Source organism: Rhipicephalus microplus, unplaced genomic scaffold (genome assembly GCF_043290135.1).
Source record: "Rhipicephalus microplus isolate Deutch F79 unplaced genomic scaffold, USDA_Rmic scaffold_468, whole genome shotgun sequence".
Taxonomy (NCBI): Eukaryota; Metazoa; Arthropoda; class Arachnida; order Ixodida; family Ixodidae; genus Rhipicephalus; species Rhipicephalus microplus.
The window spans coordinates 1-15,000 of NW_027465031.1; the positions used below are offsets into that span (position 1 = coordinate 1).

Sequence of the window (15,000 nt, forward strand, 5' to 3'; positions counted from 1 at the left end):
TTTTGATGTCGCCCCGGCTGACGCGGTTTTCGTTTTTCCGTGCCGCCCCGGCTGACGCAGTTTTTGCGCCGCCCCGGCTGACGCGGTTTTTGCGCCGCCCCGGCTGACGCGGTTTTCGCGCCGCCCCGGCTGACGCGGTTTTCGCGCCGCCCCGGCTGACGCGGTTCGGACTTTGCACTTTTTGGCTGTGCCTGGCTGGCGGCCCACTCACTCGATCGCCAGGTCTGTTTGCCCCGGTGGTTCCACCGCCAGGCTTAAGCGCGAACTTTTTTTGTTTGTTTTCTTTTGATTAAGCGCAAGCTTTTTTCTTTGTTTTCTTTTGATTAAGCGCGGGCTTTTTTCTTTGTTTTTTTTTTTTATTTCGCCCCGGCAGACGCGGTTTTTGCGCCGCCCCGGCTGACGCGGTTTTTGCCGCCCCGGCTGACGCAGTTCGGACTTAGCACTTTTCGGCTGTGCCTGGCTGGCGGCCCACTCACTCGATCGCCATGTCTGTTTGCCACAGTTTTCCCGGTGGTGCCGCACCCGGGCTCGCCCCGGCTGACGCAGTTTTCGCGCCGCCCCGGCTGACGCGGTTTCGTGCCGCCCCGGCAGACGCGGTTTTCGCGCCGCCCCGGCTGACGCGGTTTTTGCGTCGCCCCGGCTGACACGGTTCGGACTTTGCACTTTTCGGCTGTGCCTGGCTGGCGGCCCACTCACTCGATCGCCATGTCTGTTTGCCACAGTTTTCCCGGTGGTGCCGCACCCGGGCTCGCCCCGGCTGACGCAGTTTTCGCGCCGCCCCGGCTGACGCGGTTTCGTGCCGCCCCGGCAGACGCGGTTTTCGCGCCGCCCCGGCTGACGCGGTTTCGTGCCGCCCCGGCAGACGCAGTTCGGACTTAGCACTTTTCGGCTGTGCCTGGCTGGCGGCCCACTCACTCGATCGCCATGTCTGTTTGCCACAGTTTTCCCGGTGGTGCCGCACCCGGGCTCGCCCCGGCTGACGCAGTTTTCGCGCCGCCCCGGCTGACGCGGTTTCGTGCCGCCCCGGCAGACGCGGTTTTCGCGCCGCCCCGGCTGACGCGGTTTCGTGCCGCCCCGGCAGACGCAGTTCGGACTTAGCACTTTTCGGCTGTGCCTGGCTGGCGGCCCACTCACTCAATCGCCATGTCTGTTTGCCACAGTTTTCCCGGTGGTGCCGCACCCGGGCTCGCCCCGGCTGACGCAGTTTTCGCGCCGCCCCGGCTGACGCGGTTTCGTGCCGCCCCGGCAGACGCGGTTTTCGCGCCGCCCCGGCTGACGCGGTTTCGTGCCGCCCCGGCAGACGCAGTTCGGACTTAGCACTTTTCGGCTGTGCCTGGCTGGCGGCCCACTCACTCGATCGCCATGTCTGTTTGCCACAGTTTTCCCGGTGGTGCCGCACCCGGGCTCGCCCCGGCAGACGCGTTTTTTTTTTTTCTTTCGCCCCGGCTGACGCAGTTTTCGCGCCGCCCCGGCTGACGCGGTTTCGTGCCGCCCCGGCAGACGCGGTTTTTTGCGCCGCCCCGGCTGACGCGGTTTTTGCCGCCCCGGCTGACGCAGTTCGGACTTAGCACTTTTCGGCTGTGCCTGGCTGGCGGCCCACTCACTCGATCGCCATGTCTGTTTGCCACAGTTTTCCCGGTGGTGCCGCACCCGGGCTCGCCCCGGCTGACGCAGTTTTCGCGCCGCCCCGGCTGACGCGGTTTCGTGCCGCCCCGGCAGACGCGGTTTTCGCGCCGCCCCGGCTGACGCGGTTTCGTGCCGCCCCGGCAGACGCAGTTCGGACTTAGCACTTTTCGGCTGTGCCTGGCTGGCGGCCCACTCACTCGATCGCCATGTCTGTTTGCCACAGTTTTCCCGGTGGTGCCGCACCCGGGCTCGCCCCGGCTGACGCAGTTTTCGCGCCGCCCCGGCTGACGCGGTTTCGTGCCGCCCCGGCAGACGCGGTTTTCGCGCCGCCCCGGCTGACGCGGTTTCGTGCCGCCCCGGCAGACGCAGTTCGGACTTAGCACTTTTCGGCTGTGCCTGGCTGGCGGCCCACTCACTCGATCGCCATGTCTGTTTGCCACAGTTTTCCCGGTGGTGCCGCACCCGGGCTCGCCCCGGCAGACGCGTTTTTTTTTTTCTTTCGCCCCGGCTGACGCAGTTTTCGCGCCGCCCCGGCTGACGCGGTTTCGTGCCGCCCCGGCAGACGCGGTTTTTTTGCACCGCCCCGGCTGACGCGGTTTTTGCCGCCCCGGCTGACGCAGTTCGGACTTGGCACTTTTTGGCTGAGCCTGGCTGGTGGCCCACTCACTCGATCGCCATGTCTGTTAGCCACAGTTTTCCCGGTGGTGCCGCACCCGGGCTCGCCCCGGCTGACGCAGTTTTCGCGCCGCCCCGGCAGACGCGGTTTTCGCGCCGCCCCGGCTGACGCGGTTTTTGCCGCCCCGGCTGACGCAGTTCGGACTTGGCACTTTTTGGGCTGAGCCTGGCTGGCGGCCCACTCACTCGATCGCCATGTCTGTTTGCCACAGTCTTCCCGGTGGTGCCGCACCCGGGCTCGCCCCGGCAGACGCGTTTTTTTTTTCTTTCGCCCCGGCAGACGTGGTTCCCCCCCCCCCCCCCCTTTTCGCTCGCCCCGGCTGACGAGGTTTTCGCGCCGCCCCGGCTGACGCAGTTTTCGCGCCGCCCCGGCTGACGCGGTTTCGTGCCGCCCCGGCTGACGCGGTTTTCGCGCCGCCCCGGCTGACGCGGTTTTTGCGTCGCCCCGGCTGACACGGTTCGGACTTTGCACTTTTCGGCTGTGCCTGGCTGGCGGCCCACTCACTCGATCGCCATGTCTGTTTGCCACAGTTTTCCCGGTGGTGCCGCACCCGGGCTCGCCCCGGCTGACGCAGTTTTCGCGCCGCCCCGGCTGACGCGGTTTCGTGCCGCCCCGGCAGACGCGGTTTTCGCGCCGCCCCGGCTGACGCGGTTTCGTGCCGCCCCGGCAGACGCAGTTCGGACTTAGCACTTTTCGGCTGTGCCTGGCTGGCGGCCCACTCACTCGATCGCCATGTCTGTTTGCCACAGTTTTCCCGGTGGTGCCGCACCCGGGCTCGCCCCGGCTGACGCAGTTTTCGCGCCGCCCCGGCTGACGCGGTTTCGTGCCGCCCCGGCAGACGCGGTTTTCGCGCCGCCCCGGCTGACGCGGTTTCGTGCCGCCCCGGCAGACGCAGTTCGGACTTAGCACTTTTCGGCTGTGCCTGGCTGGCGGCCCACTCACTCGATCGCCATGTCTGTTTGCCACAGTTTTCCCGGTGGTGCCGCACCCGGGCTCGCCCCGGCAGACGCGTTTTTTTTTTTTTTCTTTCGCCCCGGCTGACGCAGTTTTCGCGCCGCCCCGGCTGACGCGGTTTCGTGCCGCCCCGGCAGACGCGGTTTTTTGCGCCGCCCCGGCTGACGCGGTTTTTGCCGCCCCGGCTGACGCAGTTCGGACTTAGCACTTTTCGGCTGTGCCTGGCTGGCGGCCCACTCACTCGATCGCCATGTCTGTTTGCCACAGTTTTCCCGGTGGTGCCGCACCCGGGCTCGCCCCGGCTGACGCAGTTTTCGCGCCGCCCCGGCTGACGCGGTTTCGTGCCGCCCCGGCAGACGCGGTTTTCGCGCCGCCCCGGCTGACGCGGTTTCGTGCCGCCCCGGCAGACGCAGTTCGGACTTAGCACTTTTCGGCTGTGCCTGGCTGGCGGCCCACTCACTCGATCGCCATGTCTGTTTGCCACAGTTTTCCCGGTGGTGCCGCACCCGGGCTCGCCCCGGCTGACGCAGTTTTCGCGCCGCCCCGGCTGACGCGGTTTCGTGCCGCCCCGGCAGACGCGGTTTTCGCGCCGCCCCGGCTGACGCGGTTTCGTGCCGCCCCGGCAGACGCAGTTCGGACTTAGCACTTTTCGGCTGTGCCTGGCTGGCGGCCCACTCACTCGATCGCCATGTCTGTTTGCCACAGTTTTCCCGGTGGTGCCGCACCCGGGCTCGCCCCGGCAGACGCAGTTTTCGCGCCGCCCCGGCAGACGCGGTTTTCGCGCCGCCCCGGCTGACGCGGTTTTTGCCGCCCCGGCTGACGCAGTTCGGACTTGGCACTTTTTGGGCTGAGCCTGGCTGGCGGCCCACTCACTCGATCGCCATGTCTGTTTGCCACAGTCTTCCCGGTGGTGCCGCACCCGGGCTCGCCCCGGCAGACGCGTTTTTTTTTCTTTCGCCCCGGCAGACGTGGTTCCCCCCCCCCCTTTTCGCTCGCCCCGGCTGACGAGGTTTTCGCGCCGCCCCGGCTGACGCAGTTTTCGCGCCGCCCCGGCTGACGCGGTTTCGTGCCGCCCCGGCTGACGCGGTTTTCGCGCCGCCCCGGCTGACGCGGTTTTTGCGTCGCCCCGGCTGACACGGTTCGGACTTTGCACTTTTCGGCTGTGCCTGGCTGGCGGCCCACTCACTCGATCGCCATGTCTGTTTGCCACAGTTTTCCCGGTGGTGCCGCACCCGGGCTTGCCCCGGCAGACGCGTTTTTTTTTTTTCTTTTCGCCCCGGCTGACGCAGTTTTCGCCCCGCCCCGGCTGACGCGGTTTCGTGCCGCCCCGGCAGACGCGGTTTTTTGCGCCGCCCCGGCTGACGCGGTTTTTGCCGCCCCGGCTGACGCAGTTCGGACTTTGCACTTTTTGGCTGAGCCTGGCTGGCGGCCCACTCACTCGATCGCCATGTCTGTTTGCCACAGTTTTCCCGGTGGTGCCGCACCCGGGCTCGCCCCGGCAGACGCGTTTTTTTTTTTCCTTCGCCCCGGCAGACGTGGTTCCCCCCCCCCCCTCCGTCTTTCTTTTTGTTTTTTTTTTCGCCGCGGCTGAAGTGGATTTTTCGGTGCCTCGACGCCCCGGTAGTCGCGGTTTTTCCGTTTCCGCACGGCCCCGGCTGACGCTGCTCGGTCACAGTCGCCTTTTGTGAGGATTGCAGACTTCTTGAGCGCGGGTGTTTTTTTTTTGTTGTTGTTGTTGTTTTATTACGCATTCGCTCCAGCAGACGCTGTTTAGACTTTTTGTTTCCTCTTTTATCCTGCGACGAGGTGACGAGGTTTATTCGGTGCCCCGCCGCCCCGGCTGAAGTGATTTTTCCTGTCCCGTGCCGCCCCGGCTGACGCGGTTGGGACTTCGCGTTTGTTCGGCCGCCACGGGTTTTGGCGCACTCGCTCGGTTGCTTGTTGTTGCCACTTGTTGCGAACCCAGGTTTCTTGAGCGAGCGCGGGCGTTTTTTCTTCCTTTCTTTCTTTGTTCTATGTGTTAGCGAATCGGCCTTTAATATCACACGAGGACTCACAACCAACAATTTTCAGTTTGAAGTGTAAAAAATCTGCAGGTGTTGACGTAACTGACTTGCCCCGTACCCTTGAGTACATCCATGAAGTTCTCGTAGTACTACTAAATCGCATTATTCCAAGTGGAGAAATTCCCATAAACTTGCAAACCTCTACACGAAAATCGGTGCGCGTGATAAAGTTGAAAATTATCGTCCGATATCAAATGTGCCTTCTATAACACAAATTCTAGGAAAAAAAAAAAAAAACACTTGTTCGCCGTTCTCTGCGCCGTGACTGGCAGCACTCCGGCGAAGCGAAACGGGGTCGATTCGAGCACGATATCGGCGTCTTTCGACGTGCTCGCCGGCGACCGTCGCACGAGTACGTCGCACGAGCGCGTCTGCCGGGGCGCCGTTTGCGAAGCCGACGCAAAAGTGGGAACCGCCGCTCGGATGATCGCCGCTTTCGGCAGAGTGAGTGTTGGCACTCCGGGGAAGCGAAACAGCGTGAATGCGCCCACGAAATCGGCGTATTTTGAAGTGCCCGCCGGCGACCGTCGCACGAGTACGGTAAACCGCGTCAGCCGGGGCGTAGTTCGGGACGCCGACGAAAAAGTGGGAAGCGCAACTCGGATCTTCGCCGTTTTTGCAGGAGTGAGTGGCGGCCCTCCTGCGAGACCAAGAAGCATCGATTCGTGCACGAATTCGGCGCCTTTCGACGTGATCGCCGGCGACCGTCGCTCGAGTAGGGCAAACCGCGTCTGCCGGGGCGGGCTTCGGGACGCCGATGCGAAAGTGGGAAACGCTGCTCGGATGTTCGCCGTTTTTGGCCGAGTGAGTGCTGGCACTCGGGCGAAGCCAAACGGGGCCGATTACGGCACGATATCGGCGTCTTTCGACGTGCCCGGCGGCGACCGTCGCACGAGTACGGTAAACCGCGTCAGCCCGGGCGGAGTTCGGGACGCCGATGCGAAAGTGGAGAACGCCGCTCGGATCTTCGCCGTTTTTGGAGGAGTGAGTGGCGGCACTCCGGAGAAGCCAAGGAGCGCCAATTAGCGCACGATATCGGCGTCTTTCGACGCGCTCGCCGGCGACCGTCGAACGAGTAGGGCAAACCGCGTCTGCCGGGGCGGGGTTTACGACGCCGACGCAAAAGTGGGAACCGCCGCTCGGATGTTGGCCGTTTTTGGCAGAGTGAGTGCTGGCACACCGGCGACGCGAAAGAGCGCGAAAGCGCCCACGAAAGTGGCGTATTTGGACGTGCTTGACGGCGACCGCTGCAGGAGTACGAAAAACCACGTCAGCCGGGGAGAGCGACCCACGGCGGTCTGGGTGCTTATCGCTGCTATTATAGGGGCACCCCGGCAGACGCAGAAAAAAAAAATTTTTTTTCGACCTTCTTTTTTGCTGGTCGAGCTCGGGTAACCCAGGTCGCAATGGGAGCCGCGCACGAAAGCGGCGTCGCGAGACGCGTTCGCGGTCGCTAGTCGCACGAGCTCGGCAACCGCGTCAGCCGGCGCGGAGTTCGGGATGCCGACGGCTAAGTGGGTACCGCTGCTCGGATGTTCGCCGTTTTTGGCCGAGTGAGTGCTGGCACTCCGGCGAAGCGAAACGGGGCCGATTCGGGCACGATATCGGCGTATTTCGACGTGCTCGCCGGCGACCGTCGCACGAGTACGGCAAAGCGCGTCTGCCGGGGCGAGGTTTGCGATGCCGACGAAAAAGTGGGAAGCGCCGCTCGGATCTTCGCCGTTTTTGCAGGAGTGAGTGGCGGCCCTCCTGCGAGACCAAGAAGCATCGACTCGCGCACGATATCGGTGTCTTTCGACGTGCCCGCCGGCCACCGCCGCACGAGTACGGCAAACCGCGTATGCCGGGGCGGGGTTGGCGACGCCGACGCAAAAGTGGGAACCGCCACTAGGATGTTCGCCGTTTTTGGCAGAGTGAGTGCTGGCACACCGGCGACGCGAAAGAGCGCGAAAGCGCCCACGAAAGTGGCGTATTTGGACGTGCTTGACGGCGACCGCTGCAGGAGTACGAAAAACCACGTCAGCCGGGGCGAGCGACCCACGGCGGTCTGGGTGCTTATCGCTGCTATTATAGGGGCACCCCGGCAGACGCAGAAAAAAAAAATTTTTTTTCGACCTTCTTTTTTGCTGGTCGAGCTCGGGTAACCCAGGTCGCAATGGGAGCCGCGCACGAAAGCGGCGTCGCGAGACGCGTTCGCGGTCGCTAGTCGCACGAGCTCGGCAACCGCGTCAGCCGGCGCGGAGTTCGGGATGCCGACGGCTAAGTGGGTACCGCTGCTCGGATGTTCGCCGTTTTTGGCCGAGTGAGTGCTGGCACTCCGGCGAAGCGAAACGGGGCCGATTCGGGCACGATATCGGCGTATTTCGACGTGCTCGCCGGCGACCGTCGCACGAGTACGGCAAAGCGCGTCTGCCGGGGCGAGGTTTGCGATGCCGACGAAAAAGTGGGAAGCGCCGCTCGGATCTTCGCCGTTTTTGCAGGAGTGAGTGGCGGCCCTCCTGCGAGACCAAGAAGCATCGACTCGCGCACGATATCGGTGTCTTTCGACGTGCCCGCCGGCCACCGCCGCACGAGTACGGCAAACCGCGTATGCCGGGGCGGGGTTGGCGACGCCGACGCAAAAGTGGGAACCGCCACTAGGATGTTCGCCGTTTTTGGCAGAGTGAGTGCTGGCACTCCGGCGAAGCGAAAGAGCGCGAATGCGCCCACGAAAGTGGCGTGTTTGGACGTGCTTGACGACGACCACCGCAGGAAAACGAAAAACCACGTCAGCCGGGGCGAGCGACCCATGGCGGTCTGGGTGCTTATCGCTGCTATTATAGGGGCACCCCGGCAGACGCAAAAAAAAAAAAAATTTTTTTTCGACATTCTTTCTTGCTCGTCGACCTCGGGTGACCCAGGTCGCAGTGGGAGCCGCGCACGAAAGCGGCGTCGCGAGACGGCTTCGCGGTCGCTAGTCGCACGAGCTCGGCAACCGCGTCTGCCGGGGCGGAGTTCGGGACGCCGACGGCTAAGTGGGAACCGCCGCTCGGATGTTCGCCGTTTGTGGCCGAGTGAGTGCTGGCACTCCGGCGAAGCCAAACGGGGCCGATTCCGGCACGATATCGGCGTCTTTCTACGTGCTCGCCGGCGACCGTCGCACGAGTACGGCAAAGTGCGTCTGCCGGGGCGGGGTTTGCGACGCGTACGCAATAGTGAGAACCGTCGCTCGGATGTTCGTCGTCTTTCGCCGAGCCAGTGCTGGCACTCCGGCGAAGCCGAACGGAGCCGATTCGGGCACGATATCGGCGTCTTTCCACGTGCTCGCCGGCGACCGTCGCACGAGTACGGTAAACCGCGTCAGCCGGGGCGGAGTTCGGGACGCCGATGCGAAAGTGGGAAGCGCCGCTCGGATCTTCGCCGTTTTTGGAGGAGTCAGTGGCGGCACTCCGGTGAAGCCAAGGTGCGCCAATTCGCGCACGATATCGGCGTCTTTCGACGTGCCCGCCGGCCACCGTCGCACGAGTACGGCAAACCTCGTCTGCCGGGGCGGGGTTTGCGACGCCGACGCAAAAGTGGGAACCGCCGCTCGGATGTTCGCCGTTTTTGGCAGAGTGAGTGCTGGCACTCCGGCGAAGCGAAAGAGCGTGAATGCGCCCACGAAAGTAGCGTATTTGGACGTGCTTGACGGCGACCGCCGCAGGAGTACGAAAAACCACGTCAGCCGGGGCGAGCGACCCACGGCGGTCTGGGTGCTTATCGCTGCTATTATAGGGGCACCCCGGCAGACGCAGAAAGAAAAAAAAAAAAAATGGGGACATGGCGTGCGTCACCGTGCGGCTTCGCAGCGTTGCCGAAGTCGCCGAGCCCTTCGACTGAGCCGAACGGCGGACAGGGAACGTTGGTCGGCCGTTCTAACCTGTCGGTGCCACGCCGAGACGTCGTTAAGGAAAACCGCGTCGTGGGCCTCTACTACGCCGTCGAGTCGTTGTACGTTTGGTGTCCAGCGTGTCGGCGGCGAGTAGCGGACACGTCGTTCACGACTTCGGTCTTTCGCAGTCGACGCGAACTTGCGGAGAGTCGTGGTGCCTCACGTTTTCGGCAGAAACCGCGGCGGAATTTTCCCGTGCGTGCGCGCACGACCTCGGTGCTGTGCCGTCAGCGTAGTGTTGCACAAACTCGTGGCCTACCCAAGGTGCGGTACGTTTGCGGCCGTATCCTCGGTGGGAATTTCGTGAGTAGGGTCGCAAATTCTACGACCTCGGCGGGTTTGAGAGCGACGTAGACTTGTGGCACGCTCAACGTGCCACACGTTTCGGGGCACACCCGCGGTGAAATTTTCTCGAGTACGCTCGTATTAGTGCCCAAGGAGGTCTGGGTACTTATCGCTGCTATTATGTGGGGGTTCTCGTGAGCGGCGTACGCGAAAGCGACCGGGTGTCTGATATGCGGCGGGCTTCGGCCTCGTCAAGCGTGTCCTCGGGTCTGCTCCAGGGGAATCCACGGCAGTCGTCTGCAGCCTCATCCGCTTGATGCGTTAGGGGCTGGTTGTCGGACGGTGCCGTTTTACCACGATATCGAGGTGTGTTCCGTGTCGTCCTCGGGCGATTCAGATGCGAAAGCGCCGAAGACGCGGGCGTGACCCGTCGTCTGGCGGCTTTGCAGTCTCGGCTCCGTTGCTAGTTCCGGCCGGTCCACCGACAGTGCAGCGGGCTTGGGCAACCCGCACGGCGCGACCGAGTCGATGCAACGAAAAAGAGCGAGCATGAACGTGCTTCTTGCCGCACGGCTCCCACTCGTCTTTCGGGAAGGTTGTGCCGTAGCGAGCTCGAACGCCGTCATCTCGGAGTGCAAAATAAGCGTGTTGGGGCGCCTGAAGGTGGCCTCCGCCGCACACAGACTGCGTCCGGCCCGCCGAAGGCGAGGACGGACGCGCAGTCGAACGATTACCTGGTTGATCCTGCCAGTAATCATATGCTTGTCTCAAAGATTAAGCCATGCATGTCTAAGTACATGCCGAAATAAGGCGAAACCGCGAATGGCTCATTAAATCAGTTATGGTTCCTTAGATCGTTTCTTCCTACTTGGATAACTGTGGCAATTCTAGAGCTAATACATGCAGTGAGCCTGGAGCCCTTTGGGTAACGGGTGCTTTTATTAGACCAAGATCGATCGGGTTTCGGCCCGTATTGTGTGGTGACTCTGGATAACTTTGTGCTGATCGCATGGCCACGAGCCGGCGACGTTTCTTTCAAGTGTCTGCCTTATCAACTTTCGATGGTAGGTTACTTGCTTACCATGGTTGTTACGGGTAACGGAGAATCAGGGTTCGATTCCGGAGAGGGAGCCTGAGAAACGGCTACCACATCCAAGGAAGGCAGCAGGCGCGCAAATTACCCACTCCCGGCACGGGGAGGTAGTGACGAAAAATAACAATACGGGACTCTTTTGAGGCCCCGTAATTGAAATGAGTACACTCTAAATCCTTTAACGAGGATCAATTGGAGGGCAAGTCTGGTGCCAGCAGCCGCGGTAATTCCAGCTCCAATAGCGTATACTAAAGCTGCTGCGGTTAAAAAGCTCGTAGTTGGATCTCAGTTCCAGACGAGTAGTGCATCTACCCGATGCGACGGCTCGGACTGAACATCATGCCGGTTCTTTCTTGGTGCACTTCATTGTGTGCCTCGAGATGGCCGGTGCTTTTACTTTGAAAAAATTAGAGTGCTCAACGCAGGCGAGTCGCCTGAATAAACTTGCATGGAATAATAGAACAAGACCTCGTTTCTGTTCTGTTGGTTTTTGGAATACGAGGTAATGATTAAGAGGGACGGACGGGGGCATTCGTATTGCGGCGCTAGAGGTGAAATTCTTGGACCGTCGCAAGACGAACTACTGCGAAAGCATTTGCCAAGAATGTTTTCATTGATCAAGAACGAAAGTCAGAGGTTCGAAGGCGATCAGATACCGCCCTAGTTCTGACCATAAACGATGCCAACCAGCGATCCGCCTGAGTTACTCAAATGACTCGGCGGGCAGCTTCCGGGAAACCAAAGTATTTGGGTTCCGGGGGAAGTATGGTTGCAAAGCTGAAACTTAAAGGAATTGACGGAAGGGCACCACCAGGAGTGGAGCCTGCGGCTTAATTTGACTCAACACGGGAAAACTTACCCGGCCCGGACACTGGGAGGATTGACAGATTGAGAGCTCTTTCTTGATTCGGTGGATGGTGGTGCATGGCCGTTCTTAGTTGGTGGAGCGATTTGTCTGGTTAATTCCGATAACGAACGAGACTCTAGCCTATTAAATAGGTGCGGGGTTCCCAGCACCTTACAACCTTCTTAGAGGGACAAGCGGCTCCTAGCCGCACGAAACAGAGCAATAACAGGTCTGTGATGCCCTTAGATGTCCGGGGCCGCACGCGCGCTACACTGAAGGAAGCAGCGTGTCTTTATCCCTGTCTGAAAAGACTGGGTAACCCGTGGAACTTCTTTCGTGATTGGGATAGGGGCTTGCAATTGTTCCCCTTGAACGAGGAATTCCCAGTAAGCGCGAGTCATAAGCTCGCGTTGATTACGTCCCTGCCCTTTGTACACACCGCCCGTCGCTACTACCGATTGAATGATTTAGTGAGGTCTTCGGACCGATGTCCGGCGCGGCCTTTCGGTTGCGCCGGTCTGTTGGAAAGATGACCAAACTTGATCATTTAGAGGAAGTAAAAGTCGTAACAAGGTTTCCGTAGGTGAACCTGCGGAAGGATCATTAACGGATTGTGAAGGGTGAGCGCCTCAGCTGCGTCTGCGCCCGACACTTTCTGCCGCTGACCCCGTTTGGACGCGGGGTCGGCTTTTCCCCACGGGGCTGCCTGAATGTGGAGCGGCACCCCGTGACAAATTGTTGCGCCCAGCGGACGCCAACACCGCGACCTTGGACGGTCGGCCAGGTGGCGGACGCGGGTACAAACGGCGCAACGCACTCATAGGTCGGCTTTCGACCCGCCACTGCACCGTGGCTCGAAGCGCTCGAAATGCGCGACCCGACCGCTGCGGGACCGCCTAGTACTGTAAACAGGAGCGGCGGAGCGCGAACGGCGAGTCGTGGTTACGTCGGTAGAAGGCGAGGCTGCGCGTTCCCGAAACGCCAGCCGAGTGCCCTCCCGACCGTTCGAGCGTGCAAGAACGAGACCCGACAATCGCGCGGCGACTGCCAAGTACGAGAGGAACGGCACAAGCGTCGGCGGTCGGTCAAGGAACTGGCGATGTGACGGGTCCGCTGTGCACCAGTGCATACCGTCCCGCCGTCCGCGGCAAGCGCCTCCGCGTCCTCGGGTGACGGAGGCTGCCGGTCGGTTCTTGCAGGCGAGGGATCTCGCTGGCACCGGTTCGCGTTGACGCGCGGCCGGTCATGGCACGGCGATGCGACGGCCGAGGTGCGCAGTACTCGATGGAGGAACCGCACGCTCCGATGACCGTCCCGCCCTCCGCGGCGTATGCGTACCGACCGTAATGGTTGCAGCAGCGCCGGCCGGCTTTTGAATTCGCCACACGAAACACGGTGCGAGATCGCGGTTAGGGGAGCGTCGACGTTGCCAGGCGTTTTGCTTGCTGCCGAGGGAAAGGCGGCACGGCCACGTCGCGCTCGTCGCGATTAGCGGGTCTGCGCGCTTTGGGAAGGTGCCGCAACGACTTGCCGAAAGAGGAAGCACGGAAGAACGAGGGACTTGGACGTCCCGACAATTGAACGCACTTGCGGCCAGGCCCTTGCTGGCTTCGTTCTTCCGCCTCGAGTAGGCTCGTACGCGGCTCCGGCGCCGAAAGTGGTCCTTGGCACCGACTTCGGTGGACGTGGGAAGTGCCGCGCAAGTACGGCGCGCCTGGCTCCACCTGTTGGCTAAAGTAGGCAGCCGGATCGGCATTTTGGTGTGCGGTGGCAAACCGTGGATGCGAAAAAAGCTTGTGCGATTTCGTGGAACAAAAAGCGGGGGTCCCCCTTTTTATGCGGAGGAGACCGACCCGCCTGCCGTGGTGAACCGCGACGCCACGGTAAAAACGGGAGAGGCTTGTCGATGGGACCGTGCATCCCGCGCTCCACGGAGGCCGGGAGGCGGCCGCCCGAGGAAATGTGTAGCCGTCGAGGCCCGCATCTGCGTGCACTCTTATCCAAATGGGTGTACCGCAGGCATTTTCTGGTTAGGCGGGCCAATGAGAGCGAGCACACAACGATACCTACGGGTCCGGCTTGGAGAACCGGCTTCGACGCCTCCCGAGTATTTATAGAGGGGTGGACCACGAAAGCACTCGCAAGTAGCGAAAGCGAAACGCCGTCCGAAACACACCGTTTGCTCGATTTGCGGCAGCCGAAAAAGGCGCGGCAGAGTTTTGGAGTCCAAGCGTGCGCTGAAAAGCGCCCTTCTTGGCCACTGTTTGGCCGAGTGCCAGAAACGTTTGGTTTTGACTGTACGGAATTGAACAAACACTTTTTCACGACTCTAAGCGGTGGATCACTCGGTTCTCGGGTCGATGAAGAACGCAGCCAGCTGCGAGACTTGGTGTGAATTGCAGGACACACTGAGCACTGATTCTTTGAACGCACATTGCGGCCTTGGGTCTTCCCTTGGCTTCGTCTGTCTGAGGGTCGGATCACATATCAAGAGAGCCTTCGGCGCACAAGGGAACGTGAGCCGTCGACTCGTTTTGACCGCGTCGGCAACACGGACAGCACGCTGAACACCTCACAGCGAGCGCCAACAGCGGCCACTCAAGGGCGAGACGGTGGCGACCGTCGTGCCAGAGCCCAACCGAAACGGGGGCGACCGACTGCATTGAGGATGTGGCACCTCGTTGAGACCGCCGCAGGACTTCGAGTCGGAAGGAAGCCTGCAGGGAAAGTGCGGTCGAGGTTGCGTACTCCTCTCTGCGACCGGGCGCGCAAGAGCTGCGAGAGCCACGGACGCGCAACTTTAACGCACGGTAAACACGAGGAGCGAAAGCCGGCCAGCAAAGCTTCTCCAGCCGTGCGCAAAGTGCGCGAGATCGCAGCCTTGCGTTGCGCTTGTTGCCCTCGAAGTAAGCAGGGTGTCCCGTAGACCGGGCGCTCGAACACGCTGCGGGGCCGTGCCTCCTCCAGGCTTTGCCGCGCGAACAGGGAACGTTCGCGCGCAAAGCGCAGGGAGGTGAGGAGGCTGCGCCCGACGTTTGCGGTTCGCTGCGTACGCGGTTGATGCGGAGAGCACGGCGCGACGACTTGCCGCGAAGCGGAAAAAGTCTCCCGCACGAGTTGGCGAAACGTTGGCGAAGCTTAAGGCGTTCTCGTCGTAGTCCGCCGTCGGTCTAAGTGCTTCGCAGTTCCCGTCCCGTTCAAAAAACTGGGCCACTCCAGTTGGGGCGGGGGCGACGCTACACGAGACGATGCCTCTCGCCAGGCTGCGTGGCTGCCCTTGCGGCGGCGGCGACTGGCCTCGGCGGTGTTTGGGCTTTCGACACGGTCGTTTATCACGCAACTGCTCGGACGACGCACGCGCGCAGCGGAATGCCGCTTGCCAGCCTTGTGAAGATGTGACCCTGTACAGGGTTGCGGGCGCACTTGGTAGGGCGTCGTACTCGGTTCGCGATGGGTTTACGAACGTGTCCCGTCACTTCCACGTCACACCGGTTGTGCGCCGCACGCGTGCAGCGGGGAAGCCGATTGCCAGCCTTGTGAAGA

General features: G+C 62.0%; 2 non-coding genes across 2 annotated transcripts; both read left to right on the forward strand.

Annotated features, from left to right (window-relative positions):
- The first annotated feature begins 10,248 nt into the window (after positions 1–10,248).
- LOC142794658 (small subunit ribosomal RNA) lies at positions 10,249–12,063 on the forward strand. Its single transcript, XR_012892527.1, has one exon. It is a non-coding gene; the product is annotated as a small subunit ribosomal RNA (ribosomal RNA).
- Positions 12,064–13,782: 1,719 nt separating this feature from the next.
- LOC142794650 (5.8S ribosomal RNA) lies at positions 13,783–13,935 on the forward strand. The gene has a single exon (XR_012892521.1). It is a non-coding gene; the product is annotated as a 5.8S ribosomal RNA (ribosomal RNA).
- The last annotated feature ends 1,065 nt before the right edge of the window (positions 13,936–15,000 follow it).